The sequence below is a fragment of the Barbus barbus genome (genome assembly GCF_936440315.1).
Source record: "Barbus barbus genome assembly, chromosome: 13".
Lineage (NCBI taxonomy): Eukaryota > Metazoa > Chordata > Actinopteri > Cypriniformes > Cyprinidae > Barbus > Barbus barbus.
This window is the reverse complement of record NC_136741.1, coordinates 10,925,844-10,943,754: the sequence shown is the minus strand read 5'-3', so window position 1 is coordinate 10,943,754 and position 17,911 is coordinate 10,925,844. Positions and strand designations below refer to the sequence as shown.

The 17,911-nt window shown below is 36.9% G+C and overlaps 1 protein-coding gene across 1 annotated transcript in view; it reads left to right on the top strand.

Annotated features, from left to right (window-relative positions):
- LOC306878680 ((E3-independent) E2 ubiquitin-conjugating enzyme UBE2O-like) overlaps positions 1 to 17,911 on the top strand; it is a 65,453-nt gene that overhangs the window by 511 nt on the left and 47,031 nt on the right. The gene's annotated exons all lie outside the window — the stretch shown is intronic.

Below are 17,911 nucleotides of genomic sequence, written 5' to 3'. Positions count from 1 at the left end.
TGCGCATTGTCTTCCCTCATCCATACAGCCAGCCACAATTATCAGCAACTCAATATTTAACTCTCCTTTTTCTGTTGCAATGATTTAAACGAGGCCGAGATACGTACGTCTTTGTTGTCTTTTACTTTACACCGATTCTCAGAACATAAGTATGAGGTAATTTGATTTATGATCCACAGAATAGTGTCATGTAGTCAGCTCACAAGGTTTAGGGACACGGCCGCTAAATCTCATGATTTGTTGAAAGTGCTCAATTACTCATGGAAACACGCACAGACAAGTACATTTATTAAATTGAGCGTTTAGGATTAGCATGGAAGCTGATTGGCTGTGAACATTTAAGCCTTAAAAGTGTGAATCTCTTCATTGTAAACAGTCTCTGATCATTTAGCCTATGTAGTTTGTCATTTGTTCAACCGCGAACAGGGTATCCAAGTAGAAAACAATGTCAGTACACAATAATACTGGCAATAGACCTTCTCCTGGTGTTACTGGAAATTCCGTGTCAGTGCCCTGTTAAAGCAATTGACCAGACTAGAACTGTTTTATTCTCCAGCTTTCAGCTGTAGTTTCAAAATAAAACACTGGACAGCTGTTGTTTCTAACAAAGACATAGCATGAAGCAGATAACCACCCCACCCTTAAATGCATGGTTAAGGCCCACCATGAGCACAGAGGTAAATTATGATTTATAAAACAAAAACACATTGTTGAATTGTTTTCATTCACAGAAATGTAGATATCAGAATGTTTCTGTTGCAGGCCTATACATTGTTTAAATCCAACTTGGACAAGATGCACACAATTATTTGTTACCACAAAAAAGTATCAACCAACAGGGTTTATTTATTTATATATATATATATATATATATATATATATATATATATATATATATATATATATATATAAATCGTGAAAATTTGATTTTTTTTGTAACTTATTTCAAAAAGTGAAACTTTCATATATTCTACATTTCTTACATGTAAAGTAAAACATTTAAAAAGTTTTTTTTGTTGTTTTTGACTTTGATGATTAGAGCTTACAGCTCATGAAAGTAAAAAATCCAGCATCTCAGAATATTAGAATATTTACATTTGAATTTCATTAAATCCTATTATCCATATCAATCCATCCCTACAGTATAAATTCTGGGTAGATCTTGTTCTTTGATTTACATCATCAAATCTGATTTACATCAGCTTGATATAAAGCTGGGTGGCTTTATATCAGCTTTACAGTATTTAGACTGGGAAATAGTTTGTCGAATTAGTGTCATTCTCCTCTGGCCAGACAAAATCAGCAGTTTAAATCTAGGCTAAAGCAGAATCAGATTGTGCAAAGGACTCATCTGGTTCCTGTGGTCTTGTCCCGATGGCCGTCTTGGAGACGGGGTCTTCACTGGGGATCAGTCTCTGGGGCTCATCTAGGTATCCTGGCTGTAGAGGTCATCTCTAGGTGCTGATCCACCATCTGATTTGGATACAGTCCGGATCTGGGTGGCTACGGTGACCTCGGAATAAGAAAGAAACAGACTAATATTAGCGTAGATGCCATTCTTCTAACAATGTAACAAGTACATCAGGTGTTTTGGGAAGTGTTCCCGGTTCCGGTTGACCTAATTAATGCAGCCTAACAATCCTTTAACGGATTTGAATTATAGAAATGCAATAGTGTATTATGTGTAAGCCAGGTTAAAGAAATGGGTCTGTAATCTAGATTTAAACTGACAGAGTGTGTCTGCTTCCCAAACAGTGTTCGGTAGATTGTTCCAGAGTTTGGGCGCTAAATAGGAAAACGATCTCCCACCCGCAGTTGATTTTGATATTGTAGGTATTATCAAATGGCTAGAGTTTTGAGATCGCAGCGGACGTGAAGGACTATAATGCGATAAGAGCTCACTCAAATACTGAGGTGCCAAACCATTCAGGGCTTTATAGGTAATTAGCAAGATCTTAAAATGTATACGATGCTTAATAGGGAGCCAGTGCACTGTTGACAGAACCGGGCTAGTGTGGTCATACTTCCTGGTTCTAGTAAGAACTCTAGCTGCTGCATTTTGAACCAGCTGGAGTTTGTTTATTAAACATGCAGAGCAACCACCCAATAAAGCATTACAATAATCTAGCCTCGAGGTCATGAATGCATGAATTAATGTTTCTGCATTTGACATTGAGAGCATAGGTCGTAATTTAGATATTTTTAAGGTGGAAAAATGCAGTTTTCCAAATGCTAGAAACATGTTTTTCGAAGGAAAGATTGCTATCAAAAAGTACGCCTAGGTTCCTAACTGATGACGAAGAATTTACAGAGCAGCCATCAAGTATTAGACAGTGATCTAGGTTATTACATGCAAAAGTTTTTAGTCCAATAATTAACAGCTGTTTTTTCAGAATTTAGCAGTAAGAAATTGCTAGTCATCCAGTTTTTGATATCAACTATACATTCCGTTAGTTTTGCAAATTTGTAAGTTTCATCAGGTCGTGAAGAAATATGGAGCTGGGTATTATCAGCATAACGCTGAAAGCTAACACCATGTTTCCTAATGATATCTCCCAAGGGTAACATGTAAAGCGTGAAAAGTAAGGGGCCAAGTACTGAGCCTTGAGGTACTCCATACTGCACTTGTGATTGGTATGATACCTATTCATTTACTGCCACAAATTGATGGCGGTCAGATAAGTACGATTTGAACCATGCCAGTGGACTTCCTCTAATGCCAACATAATTTTCTAGTGTATTTAAAAGAATGTTGTGGTCGATAGTGTCAAACGTGGCGCTAAGATCCAGTAGCACTAATAGAGAGATACAACCACGATCAGATGATAAAAGCAGGTCGTTTGTAACTCGAATGAGAGCAGTCTCAGTACTATGATATGGTCTAAAACCTTACTGGAAATCCTCACATATATCATTTTTCTCTAAGAAGGAACATAGTTGTGATGATACTACCAATTCTAATATCTTTGACAGAAAAGGGAGATTCGAGATCGGTCTGTAATGAATTAATTAATTGGAGTCAAGTTGTGTTTTAATGAGAGGCTTAATAACAGCCAGTTTGAAGGTTTTTGGGACATATCCTAATGACGATGGTGAGTTAATAATATTCAGAAGAGGATCTATTACTTCTGGAAGCACCTCTTTTAGGAGCTTGGATGGAACAGGGTTTGATGGTTTTGATGATTTAACAAGTTTGATGGTTTAGATGATTTAACAAGTTTATACAATTCTTAATTTCCAATAGAAGAGAATGAGTGGAATTGCTGTTGGGACTCTACTTGACTACTCTGCTGTTGGGAAATGTCAACACCTGTTGATGCTTTATTTTTTGTTAATTTTGCTACTGTATTGAATAAATACCTGGGGTTATGTTTGTTTTCTTCTAAAAGAGACGAAAAGTCATCAGATCTAGCAGTTTTTAATGCTTTTCTGTAGGATAGGGTACTTTCCTGCCAAGTAATACAAAATACCTCTAGTTTAGTTTTCCTCCAGCTGCGCTCCATTTTCCGGGCTGCTCTCTTTAGGGTGCGAGTGTGCTCATTATACCACGGTGTTGGACTCTTTTCCTTAATCTTCCTTAAGCTTAAAGGAGCAGCTGTATCTAAAGTGCTAGAAAAGAGAGAGTCCATAGTTTGTTACATAATCAAGTTTTGCTGAGGAATTGAGAAATCAGAAATATTACTTACAAAGCAGTCTTTTGTGGTAGAAGTGATGGTTCTACCATATTTGTAAGGAGTTTAATTTACAGCTTTAGCTATATGGAGTTTACACAAGACTAGGTAATGATATGAGATATCATCACTTTGCTGCAGAATTTCAATACCATTAACATCAATTCCATGTGACAGTATTAAATCTAGAGTATGATTTTGACAACGAGTAGGTCCTGACACGTGTTGTCTAACCCCGATAGAGTTCAGAATGTCTATGAATGCTGATCCTAATGCAGCTTTTTCATTGTCAACGTGGATATTAAAATCACCCACAATTAAGGCTTTATCTGCAGCCAGCACTAACTCTGATGGAAAATCAGCAAATTCTTTAATAAAATCTGTATGGTGCCCTGGTAGCCTGTATACAGTAGCCAGTACAAACATCACGGGGGATTTATCATTAATACTTTTTTTTCTAGATAATGTTATATGAAGCACCATTACTTCAAAGGAGTTATACTTAAAACCTGTCTTCTGTGAAATACTGAAAATATTGCTATAAATTGTAGCAACACCTCCCTCTTTGCCTTTTGGACATGGCTCATTTTTATAACAGTAATCTTGGGGGGTAGACTCATTTAAAATAATGTATTCATCTGGTTTTAGCCAGGTTTCTGTCAAACAGAGCACATCTAGTTTATGATCAGTGATCATATCATTTACAAAAAGCGCTTTGTAGAAAGGGACCTGATATTCAATAAGCCAAGCTTTATCATTTGTTTCCCTGTGTTATATACATTTTAGGGATGGGCATTTCTGGTCATATTTCATTTCGAGTAATCCACAGGTTTGAGAAACGAGTACTCGATTAATCGGGGGTGGAGCTTAAGCAAGGGGCGGGGCGTGTGCGTCATAGCGACATTGAATTGAAATTGATATTTTAATTAAAGCCCTGTTAAAAACGTTGTTGATAAAACTATGACAGGATTCAGAAAATAATTAAATTAACACAGATTATTAAAAATCACCATCAATAGTGGTTAATACAGTAAACATTTAAAAGAAATAACAGCGTGAGGTGAAGCTGAAGCGCTTTTTCTACATGACGCATTGTATATAAAATTAATCACATAGCCTAGATACACAATATGTAAATGTTATTACAAATTGTATTTATCTACACAAAATACATGTGAGCTTGAACTACGTGCCAACCAGAAAGTAGTGGATGCGCTTCTCCCGTTACAGGCGCTTTAAAACAACGGCAACTTTGCAACCGCAAAAAAAAACAAAAAAAAACACAAAGTTATTTTACAGTATTATCCCCATCCCTGTGTGTGTCTTATTATTTGTATAAATATTTTGGATCAGTTTTTAAAAAGAGAACCTACCTTTTTCTATGTTTTATAAAACAAATAAAACACACATGATACTCTGCTTTTCAGTTATTTTATTCAACTGTTATTTTTAGCAAAACAATATTTTACTTCAGCAGCATCACAACAGCTGTGGATCTAAAAAGTTTTTTTGTAAAAGGTTTGCAAAAATAAAGTTTAATACAACTTCACCAAACGACTGTTAAGTAGCCCATAGCCTAACGAAAATTAGAAGCCAGCATAATTTGGCTGCATAAACTTAAAGTAAAAATAGCCTGAATATTTTTACCACAGCTATAAAACTTAAAGATTACATAACATTTCTTTCAAAATGATCAGTTGGTAAAGGGAAATAAAATAAAGCCGGCATAATTTAACTATGCTGCTTAAACTTAAAACAAAAACAGCCTGAATATTTTACCATGCATGGCTAATAAAACTTAACATAAGGACTACATATTTTTATTCAAAAAGACCAGTCGGTCTACGTGCTCAGATGAAAGCCGAGTGCGGAGTCTATTTACAATTAGACCGGCGGTGGAAAAAAAGCGCTCAGCAGGAACAGAAGTTGTCTTTCCTCAAAACCTTGTGTGAATTTTCCATTAATTTATGTAATGACAGGTTAGTGTCATATACGATTCAGTGGTTAGCGAGGTCCACGAGTCCGTGGTTATAGCCACCCGCGCTGCAGTGACCGTTTTGCGTGATGGGACAGTATAGTGGGGCTCAACGTAATTCATTAAACGTTTAAAATCTTCACCTTCAACAAAACTAATAGGCAGCAAGTCTTCTGCTGTCATTTCTATTAGCTGCGTCATCTTCTCTGCCCTGCCTGTGTCGCATTTCTGTCTGATGGTGAAATCTCTTATGCTCGTCTGACTGCTGGTAGTGGCATCGGCATCATCTGCTTTTTTGCGTTTATGTGCAAGATGGTAACGCATCGAACTTGTTGTGGAGTTGTAGACGAGTGTGGCGCTGCACATCTTACACTTGACTGTTTTTTCGTCAAGTTTTTCAAAGTGTTGCCAGACATCGCTGCGCGCTTTAGAAGCCATATTCGCTCTGTGTGCCGGTCTTGTCTCTAGACCGCAACTTCTCGCAGCCATAACCAATCAAATATCAGACTACCGCCCAAATACCAGCATAACCAATCAGAAAGAATGAAAGTAGTTAAAAAAAATTTAAATGCATTTTTAGAGCCAATCGATCATCGTTTTCATGCTCGATCGTCGCTGATGCGTTCGAGTAATCGATTAATCGAGTACTCGTGCACATCCCTAATACATTTTTCATTTGTTGAACATCAATTAAGTTGTTACTCATAAATTGGTTTGGATGTTTTTTGTATTTTCTAGTTCAGGGAACAGACACAGTCTCTATAGTGTGATATCTAGGTGAAAGAGTCTCTATGTGCTGAGAACTAACTGACTTCTGTGACGTGAGGCGGCTAGCAGACGGTCGGTTTAGCCAGTCTGTCTGCTTCCTGACCTGGGCCCCAGTTAGTCAAATACTATGTGCCATTATTTCTAGAGAGAAGAGCGGTACCACCCCAAGAGAGATGAAGACCATCTCTTTTCAACAGGTCAGGTTGCCCCAAAAATTCATCCAATTGTCTATAAAACCTATGTTATTCTGCGGGCACCACTTAGACATCCAGCCATTGAGTGACGACAGTCTGCTATGAATCTCATCACCCCGGTAAGCAGGGAGCGGGCCAGAGCATATTACAGTCTCTGACATCGTACTTGCAAGTTCACACACCTCTTAAACATTATTTTTAGTGATCTCCCGAGTGGCGAAGTCGAACATCATTAGCGCCGACGTGGATAACAATCTTACTGAATTTATGTTTAGCATTAGCCAGCACTTTTAAATTTTCCAAGATGTCAGGCGCTCTGGCTCCCGGTAAACAATGGACTATGGTGGCTGGTGTCTCTATTTTCACGTTCCGTACAATAGAATCACCAATAACTAGAGCACTTTCATCAGATTTCTCAGTGGGTGCATCACTGAGTGGTGTTGGAAACTTTTTCCTTCTTCAAAGCAGAGACCAGGAGACTTTGGGATAAGTTACTCTTTATTGAGAACTCGCTGTAGTCGCTGTAGTCATCCAAGTCTGACTCAAACAGTATACATTGTAGTTTATATACATTTTGAGGGGGAGGGATACAGAGGTGGAGACAATCTAAACAAAGCATGCAAATACAGTACAGGAATCGGCCCATTACCAGAATTTCCCTAGCCCTGACATCATCAGCATAACAGTGTGATTCAAATGCATAGGTGCTAATCCAATCATCCTGACAGTATCACCCAAATGGTCAGGAAGTGCCTAAAGACAAAAGGTTAATGTCTCAGACACCTGGGCTGCCTGACTTCATCTTAGAATGTCATCATCTTTACCTCAAAATATAAAACACACTGTTTCAGTTTATATAACCTAGATTTATCATTTTATAAATTTGTAATCCAACAGTGGGGAGAACCTGTTTGATGTTTTGATCGGAACGGAAGAGCGGTGTTTTGACCCGCGACTAGGCTGCCTCACAGTCACCCAGTTGCCCTGCTGCATGGACTCTAATATCGGAACCGAACAATGTACAGGACTCCCTGAGCTAGTCGCATCCAAAGCAATATCTACAGCCCTCACATTCTTACTGTCCTCAACTAAAGTTTGGATGCGTGTCTCTAGTTCTAAATCCTTCTCCGTCAGCCTAACTATTTACCTGCATATATCACATGTGAATCACTCGCTGCTGACAGAGACAGATAAACTGTACATGTGGCAAACAGCAATAGCAAGAGAAGAAGCCATTACGCACTGTGATTGATGAATGATACCGACTTAACTTACCTCTGTTGTTTGATGAACTCGTGAAAAATGTAGCGAGAAAAAATAAAACAGTAATAGACGCGATTAGAAACACTTATGACTAGGGATGGGTATCGTTAAGGTTTTAACGGTATTACTACTCTTACCGATACTGCTTATCGATCCGGTACTTTAACGGTATTCTTATCGGTACTTTTTGTTTTACTTTGTTTCTTTGTTCATATTCTTACAGTATCTTATCTTATGTATATAAAACACTAAAAATGCCTGCACTTCATCAATTTGTAAATGCACCAGTGTGCAGGTATTTTTAGTGTTTTATATACATAAGATAAGATACAGTAACAACATGAACAAAGAAGCAAAGTAAAACAAACTGACAAATACAATAAAACACACAAACGAAATGAAATAAACAGTGCTTTCATTTTTCCATGAAGGTCTACTAATATTAATGTTCAGGTAAGTAATAGGTACAAAAGTAATCAAATGTAAATGAGCACTGCATAGTTTTCACTGTGTGTACTGATAGATTTATGTTTATTAAAGCTATAACGTTGTTCAGATTAAGAGCTGTGGGTGATTTTCTCTTTGCATTTTGTTCTTTGATTAATATTGATGGCTCAACTCCAGTCTGACACTTTAAGACAATATACTGACACGCATCGAATTTTCTCCCAACTGTTCTCGTCCACTTAAAACATAAAAGTGAAGACTCTCATAACCGGCCATTTTGACACATTGTGTGTGTATTTTTTGGCATATTTTTGTGTGTTATTTCGACGCGCCCGAAGCTCAAAGTTTACTTTGCTTGTCCATTTTGGAGCACACCGCCGCGCAGGCACACGCGCGGACACACATTTCAGCCTGGGGAACAACATCACTTGTACTTTCAGCGTTTTACTATCAAATATGACCTGCAATGTAGCAACAGTAAAGACGGCATTTTATAACAATCACTGATTGAGCTGATTCAGATGTTAGGTTTTGGTTCGGAGGAACAAATCCGCGCCGCTATGAAGGGAGTTGTGCTAGAAGAAATGCAGCTATAATCCTTGGAAGCCAAAATCGAAAAAAAAAAAAAATACTTAGCTTAATATAACAGCCACAGGCGTAAAGTGTGAGCAGATGTTTGAATAGTTGGTTCTCTCTTCTATCATAATTAAACAGGACTTTCATGTTGCGTGTGCTGAAGCTCCTCCGCGTGAGCACGATCTGGCTTCTGAATTGCGCATAGCAAAAATGCATCGTAGACAAATGTTTGAATATTATTGCACATAAAAACAGCTGGCGACTATATATATATATATATATATATATATATATATATATATATATATATATATATATATATATGAGAGAGCAACAATAAATGTATGTGTGTTTTCTTAATTTCTCCAATACCGACAGAAGTACCGATAACATCAGAGCTTATCGATACTCCGGTCTTTCATAATTTAGCCCCGAGACCGATTTATACCGCGTTTCGGTACCCATCCCTAGTTATGACAAGCTAACCGGCTAACAAATGCTAACGCGCTGCACTCGCGGTTTTTAAAAGCGAACGATCAAATTAGTCAGGTTAGTTTGATAGATAATATCAGAAATATGGTGGGAATTAAGTTATATTTTATCACTTAAACAACAGAGAGTGAAAGTAAGATAGAGATTCAACAGAAAAGCGAAGCTACACAGAGCTAGAATCGCAAACCTCTCAGGAGCACGACAGACAGGAACAGACAGAAGCAATCGAGCAAAAGATCCCAACTAGTAAATAAACCAGAGGTTGCCTTTTTTAATGGGTTAATGAGATGATAGTGCATGCGGTAAATGGATATTTATCAGAGTTAGGACTCCATGTGTTGTAGTTAATCTGTGGCAGATTGTGGACGGCATCAGGCAAGAAAGAACACCTTGCCAAGGACCCACATGCATATCAGTTCTAATCTGTATTGGAAGGAAAGTCTTTGTAAAGTGTGTCACCTTCAAGGTTTTTTTCTTTAAATCATGAATTCTCACGTAGACCCCAATAAAGACAAAGTGTTAGAGCAGGTATACTGTTTAATGATGTGGAACATTGACATGGTTGCTGTTGCTCATAAATTTGCGAACTGAAAGTTCAAAACGCCTTTGTTTTTCATACTATTTTCATGCAAGTACCATCAAGTACAGTATAGTCATAATACGTATTAGCTTTGTATTAGTGCTTTGCATTTACATGGAAAATGATTTGATGTTTAATATACAGCTATGAAGAGTGGGTTTTTGAACTAGTGAGTTAGTAATTTTTGTTCTCAATAGAGGCCTTTGTCCTCTCTTTCTCACATTTAATATTAGACAATTTAATAATACTTTCCATTTAGATGCTGAAATAGATTAGCACAATACATTTTCACTGTAGAATTTTGAGTAGATTTTTTTACTTGTCTTTAATTTTAACTCAAAATATTGGACTTTTCTCATTGCTATCATATATTTATTGCAATGGATATGTATAGTCCAGCTCTTTGAAACATAAAGAGACTGCATCCCTTTCCTGTGATATAATGGTTAAATATGAATGTTTCAGGATCATTGTTTTGAGGTCAGGTTGTTTCAGGTTGCATTATGACATAGCCCAGTTGTTGTGGTGTGAAACAGTGACCCTGTTTGACAGTAGGTAGTATTTAGCTTTCCATTTACTAAAGAAATAATGTAAATAGAATCAAAATAATGACACGAAGATTGAACATTTTTAATCGATGAAGTAGGCTAAAGCATTTGAAACAATCAGGAAAAAGGGGTGTGTCATTTTTAAGGTGTGGCTCCTGTAGTGGTGCAGTGTTGCTGCAGTCCCTCCCTCTTTGCTCCAAGGCAGACGCACATGTACAGCGTTTTGTTCATTAGCGCATGAAGTCTAAACAAGCATGCAGTGAGCAAATTCTTATTGATCTTTGTAATCAAGCCTTGTTTTGGGCTCAGGCCACAAAGGTTACTGCAAACTGAACAAAATATGATCCTGGTTTACTGAAAAGGGTTCACAAATTTAGGATCATAATATATGACGACATAGCATGACATAAGATTTTTTTTTCCTTCAAGGATGAAAGAATGAAAAAAAATATATAAAGAACAAAGAAAAAGTTACATTCATCAGAAAAACAGCACTTCTAAATACCATCTGTTTTTATCACTATACCCATTCAGTTTTCTTTAGTGTGTGTGTAGATGAGAAAGGATGGAATAAGACATTGTGAAATGCTGGGATATCTGCCCATTTCACTCTCTATGTCCCACCTAACTGCACAGTACCATACACTGCGCTGTGTGGTGCTTTAAAAAATGTCTGCTGGGAGCCAGAGCTAATCTGGAGCTATTTGTAATCGTATAGTTCTAGGCTTTTTTTGTTGTTGTTATTCACAAAGAACAGGATTGCTCTTTATAGAACAGTCATGTTCTCATGTTTTAAAATGGCAAAATTGTTGTTGAGCTGTAGGTTGTAGTGCAGTAGAATCTATTTTTGGATCAAGGCTTGATTTGTGTGGAACTAAACCAGGGTTTCTGCAGATATGAACAAGTTAAATTTAAGACTTTTTAAGCCCTTTTTAATACCACCTTAAAAAGACCTAAACCTGTAATGGAAATACACATTATACTACATACATTTATGGAATATTTGATGTGTTTAATGTAAAAAGAAAACAAAATATCATTGCGGCCATAAATTATATTTATTACAATGATATAATGTTAACTTTTCATATCAGCAGACAATATTTCATAAAAAAATATCCCCACAAAAGTACTGCATCACCGAGATTTTTGGTGGTGTAAATAATTTATTCTGAGGTATTATTTTTATCAGTGTTCTATCAGCTTTTACATACTTAAATCATACTTAATTTACCCTGCAAAATTACAACAGCAATAAATTATGAGATTCATATTTTAAATGCATTTTTAGATATACAAATAAGAAATGTTGGGGGGGGGGGGGGGGGGTATGCATATTTTTAAAGGTACTGAACCACCAGTAAGTGGCGGTAAGTCACTTAATGAGTGAGGTCCATAAATATTGGGACATAGACACAATTCTAACATTATTGGCTCTATACACCACCACAATGGATTTCAAATGAAACGAACAAGATGTGCTTTAACTGCAGACTGTCAGCTTTAATTTGAGGGTATTTACATCCAAATCAGGTGAACGGTGTAGGAATTACAACAGTTTGCATATGTGCCTCCCACTTGTTAAGGGACCCAAAAGTAATGGGACAGAATAATAATCATAAATCAAACTTTCACTTTTTAATACTTGGTTGCAAATCCTTTGCAGTCAATTACAGCCTGAAGTCTGGAACGCATAGACATCACCAGACGCTGCTTCATCCCTGGTGATGCTCTGCCAGGCCTCTACTGCAACCGTCTTCAGTTCCTGCTTGTTCTTGGGGCATTTTCCCTTCAGTTTTGTCTTCAGCAAGTGAAATGCATGCTCAATCGGATGCAGGTCAGGTGATTGATTTGGCCATTGCATAACAGTCCACTTCTTTCCCTTCAAAAACTCTTTGGTTGCTTTTGCAGTATGCTTTGGGTCATTGTCCATCTGCACTGTGAAGTGCCGTCCAGTGAGTTCTGAAGCATTTGGCTGAATATGAGCAGATAATATTGCCCGAAACACTTCAGAATTCATCCTGCTGCTTTTGTCAGCAGTCACATCATCAATAAATACAAGAGAACCAGTTCCACGAGCCCCAACTAAATATTGAGTGCTGTACATGCTCATACTTTTCATGTTCATACTTTTCAGTTGGCCAACATTTCTAAAAATATTTTTTTTTGCATTGGTCCATCCATCCATCCATCTTCTTCCGCTTATCCGGACTTTCATTAGTTGTCAGTTATAATCATCAAAATTAAAGGAAATAAACATTTGAAATATATCAGTCTGTGTGTAATGAATGAATCTAATATACAAGTTTCACTTTTTGAATGATATTACTGAAATCAACTTTTTCATGATATTCTAATTTTATGACCAGCACCTGTATTTTAATTTCTTTTGAGTTTTGTAAATAATGATCTCATATTTTTGTTCCATAATTTCAGAATTGTCATCTTAAATGTATTTAGCAGACTGATTTTTCCTGTAAATTGCATAAAACTGATCATTTTTTTTTTTTTTTTAAATAGCATTCACTTAAGCATACTGTAGCAGTTTTAATTTAATACAGTTCATGCTATTATTGGTCGCACCACATGATGAGTGGTCGCTCCAAATGACACAATGACCTAATATCATTAAAAATCTATTTAAAGAGACGTGTGAAAAGTGCAGCATTATCTGCAGACATTTCATTATCCCCAGTTATTTCTGAACTTTGCCCAATCTTGGCTGCTCAATTGACCCTTCGCCGGGAGTTTGATTAACAGGCGATCTGACCAATTATAATGCTGAATTTGCCATTTTTGTTCGACAAACAAACCAGACAGGAGAGTAGATTTAACATCGTGGACTTGAACTTGAAAAATGGTGTGTATTGACGTCTTTTCACGGTTGAATCAAAATACCTTCTGATGTTTATTCATGTTTATTTTGTGCTATAATTAGTGAAGATGAAGAGATGATCGGTTCATTTGCCGCTTGAACTGAGGTGCTACAGTGATCTTTCACAGCACATTAGAGAGCAACAAAACCGTATTTTGTTTAAATTTCTTAATTACAATGTCGGTGCAGGGCTCCAGACAAAACAATCAACTAAGGAGCCGTTGGCGAAATTATTTTTTTAGGTGCCACAGAATAAATGTTTTATTTTTTTAACACTAACATTTCAGTCACACTGTCATGTGTTTGTCTCATCTTTTTATGTTTATCAGCATTTTAATCCATCTTGTAGATGTCCTGGAAACTAATGTTCACCTGAAATGGGAACTAAACGTCTTTTCCAACTTGAGAACATATACAGTCAAAGAATTGTTTATTACACAGAATCTTTGCCCGTGTGATGGACAATAATGTCAGCATCAGTTGGCCATTGAGTGTAGTTTGGGCTCCTCCTCAATGCATCCTATCGGCCTAAATGTTGTCGTGTCCTTCACACATCCAGTCTGTTTTTCTTCATGAGTAACATGCAATTACAGTATAGGAGGTGTTGAATTTTATCTTTAGCTCCTTGCGTTCTCTTATGTAGACAACAGGTTAAGTAAAAATATGAATATGCAATATAGCGCACAAATTTGGTTATTCTGAGGTAAATGATTGTTACGTGGCATTGTTTACAAGCTTTACATATTTTCCGCAGTTTTAAACACTGAATGAGTGATTGCAAGGGACATTTCATTGTTTTACTGTACGCTATCTTATAAAATGCTCTTTGATGGTCATTCATGTTATAGTAGGCTAGTAAAGAAAAAGATAGAAGTTCACGTGCCACTTAAACTGGGGCGCTAAAGCGATAACGATCATGCTACATTAAGGAGCACCAAAATGTATTTATTGTTTGAATTTCACTATAAATTTGGCAGAATTTTAAAGCTGATAGCCTATTTTCAATCTGTCTCATACTGCACAGCGGGAGCTGCTTTTAGCAGTTGTGCTGTCAGCGATGGCGCTCGGAGGAGGACTGTTTGAAAGTCTTTTTTCCACTAAAACTTTCTCGGTTTATTACGTCAACATAAAAGATGTGATCGTAAAACAATCAGGAAAAAAGGCAAATTTTTAAGTCATAACGTAAATTTATACAGTCGCCAGTGGTGACCTCAGCAAAAAGTTAACTCGCAAATTAATATTTTTGGTCGCAAATTTGCAGCCGTTTTAGTCGCAGTCTGGAGCTCTGCGGTGTGTTGTCAGTGTCCTCTTTGCGCCATGATATATTTTTCACTGCATGAGAACATGATGTGTGGCATAAAAGTGTCATGGTTTGTCAGACCTAGCAACAGTAACTAAGGGAGGGCGAGTCTTTTTGAAGGGTTAATTTAGAGTAGTGGCAGGTTGCTGGCTCAGGTTCTGAGATGACAGCATGAACATCTTTCTTACAGGAGGAAATTACATCTGGAGTTTGTGCTTGACTGCAGGGTCAGAATTAACATGCTCTATATTGCGGGTGTTTACTTTACTTTGGCAGTGGAATCTGGTAAAACGGATTAAAATAATATAATATAATAAATAAATAATAGGCCTAAATTACTAATAAATGCATAATTGCTAGTGCTGTCAATCGATTAAAAAAATTCACTGATTAATCGCACATTTTTCTGAAATTAATTGATTAATCCCACCTAACAATTAAAGTTTTTAAAAATGCTGTTACATTGCAATAATTTCTCATTCAATCTTAAAATTAATGTAGAAACAACAAAGACAGTATATTTTTAATATTTGTATGACATCTTTTTTTTGTGACTGAAGGCCAGTATCACTGATACCAATACAACTGATGTCTCTATGAAATTGTTTTTCCCCTAATATTTAACCATTGACTTGCCATTCAACATTACATGAGCTATCAATTTTAACATTTATTAGACTACTTAAAATAACTTCTAATTTAATTGAACTTAAAACAATCTTCACATAAACCCATTATTATGTCATAATTAGGTACCTGTGTCCTTCAAGTAAGTATACAGAAATTGAATAACGTTATCAAACACTCAATTCTAAATTAAATACAGTGGGCAAAAAAAAAAAAAAAAAAAAAAAAAAAAATTGATCCCCTGCTGATTTTGTACGTTTGTCCACTGACAAAGAAATGATCAGTCTATAATTTTAATGGTAAATTTAATTTAACAGTGAGAGACAGAATAACAATTAAAAAAAAAAAAAAAGTTATAAATTGATTTGCGTTTTAATGAGTGAAATAAGTATTTGATCCCCTATTAATCAACAAGATATCTGGCTCTCAGGTGTCTTTTATACAGGTAAGGAGCTGAGATTAGGAGAACTCTCTTAAAGGGAGTTCTCCTAATCTCAGTTTGTTACCTGTATAAAAGACAACCTGTCCACAGAAGCAATCAATCAATCAGATTCCAAACTCTCCACCATGGCCAAGACCAAAGAGCTGTCCAAGGATGTCAGGGACAAGATTGTAGACCTACACAAGGCTGGAATGGGCTACAAGACCATCGTCAAGCAGCTTGGTGAGAAGGTGAAAATAGTTGGTGTGATTATTCGCAAATGGAAGAAACACAAAATAACTGTCAATCTCCCTCGGTCTGGGGCTCTTTGCAAGATCTTACCTCGTGGAGTTTCAATGATCACGAGAATGGTGAGGAATCAGCCCAGAACTACATGGGAGGATCTTGTCAGCTGGGACCATAGTCACCAAGAAAACAATTGGTAACACACTACGCCAAGAAGGGCTGAAATCCTGCAGCGCCTGCAATGTCCCCCTGCTAAAGAAAGCACATGTACAGGCCCGTCTGAAGTTTGCCAATGATTCTTGGACATCAACTGAACTCGCCATGTTTGGAGGAGGAGGAATGCTGCCTATGACTCCAAGAACACCATCCCCACCATCAAACATGGAGGTGGAAACATTATGCTTCGGGGGTGTTTTTCTGTTAAGGGGAGAGGACAACTGCACTGCATCAAAGGGACAATGGATGGGGAAATGTACCGTCAGGGCCAGGGCATTGAAGCCAGCCAGGGCATTGAAAATGGGTCGTGGATGGGTATTCCATCATGACAAGGCCAAGGCAATAAAGAAGCACATTAAGGTCCTGGAGTGACCTAGCTAGTCTCCAGACCTTAATCCCATAGAAAATCTGTGGAGGGAGCTAAAGGTTCGATTTGCCAAACGTCAGCCTCGAAACCTAAATGACTTGGAGAGGATCTGCAAAGAGGAGTGGGAGAAAAACCCTCCTGAGATGTGTGCAAACTTGGTGGCCAACTACAAGAAACGTCTGACCTCTGTTTGATTGCCAACAGGGGTTTGGCTACCAAGAACTAAGTAGGGGTGTAAATTCAAATTTTATTCAAAACTTTGGTATGGTATGGTAATTCAAATTGGGTGGTATGATACGATATCGATTCTCATACCCAGCGATAAGATATTTGCTGATACCTCAAATTCTACGATATGATTACGATACGATAGAGGAGAATATCAATCGATATAACGATATTATATACCTATTTTTTTAAACAAACATTTTTATTAACTCGCAAATGCAGCCAAAATATATAACATGAACATTTATCTGAAATGTTTACATCCTGTGCCTCAATAATAGACCTACACTTTTTTTCTTTTTAATAATAAAGAAAATAAACAATTGGAAAAGCATTCTGGCTGCTATGGGCTCAGTGCTAAAAATCTTTTCTACAGATAACCAAATTACAAGCAATAGCATAAAATAAATACAATATAATACAAGTTCAATAAACAGTGCTTTTCAGGTTTTTCAGCTCAGTCTAAAATAAATTTTCAGGTATGCTACAAATGTAATAATCAAATGTAAAATTACTGCATAGTCTTCACTGTATAAATTAAATATAGATTCATCATTTTTGATGTTACAAAGGTTATTTAGTAAGTAGCAGTGAGCACTTGTATTTTTCTTTGACAGCATTAGATTTATTATTAGTTTGCTTTCACTTAAAGAACGAAAGCACAAATTTAATATACTGATACACATGCCTTTTCTTGGCGGCATAGATGGACACTGGCGGCATAGATGGACACTATGTGAAAATGTGGATGGTGCCAAAATAAAGGTGCCTATTTATACTACAGATATCGATATTTTACGCGTGGCGTTGATGCATCGTATCGAAATATCGATCCATTTCGATGAACCGTTACACCCATAGAACGAAGTCATGTTTTGCGAAGGGGTGAAATACTTATTTCACTCATTAAAATGCAAATCAAATGGATTTTTTTTGTTGTTGTTCTGTCTCTCACTGTTCAAATAAACCTACCATTAAAATTATAGACTGATCATTTCTGTGTCAGTGGGCAAACGTACAAAATCAGCTGGGGCAAAAAATTTTTTCCCCCACTGTTTAGATGAATCTTTAAGCTACAAAAGTTATTGATTTCCTCTTTTGATCTCTGATTAACAGA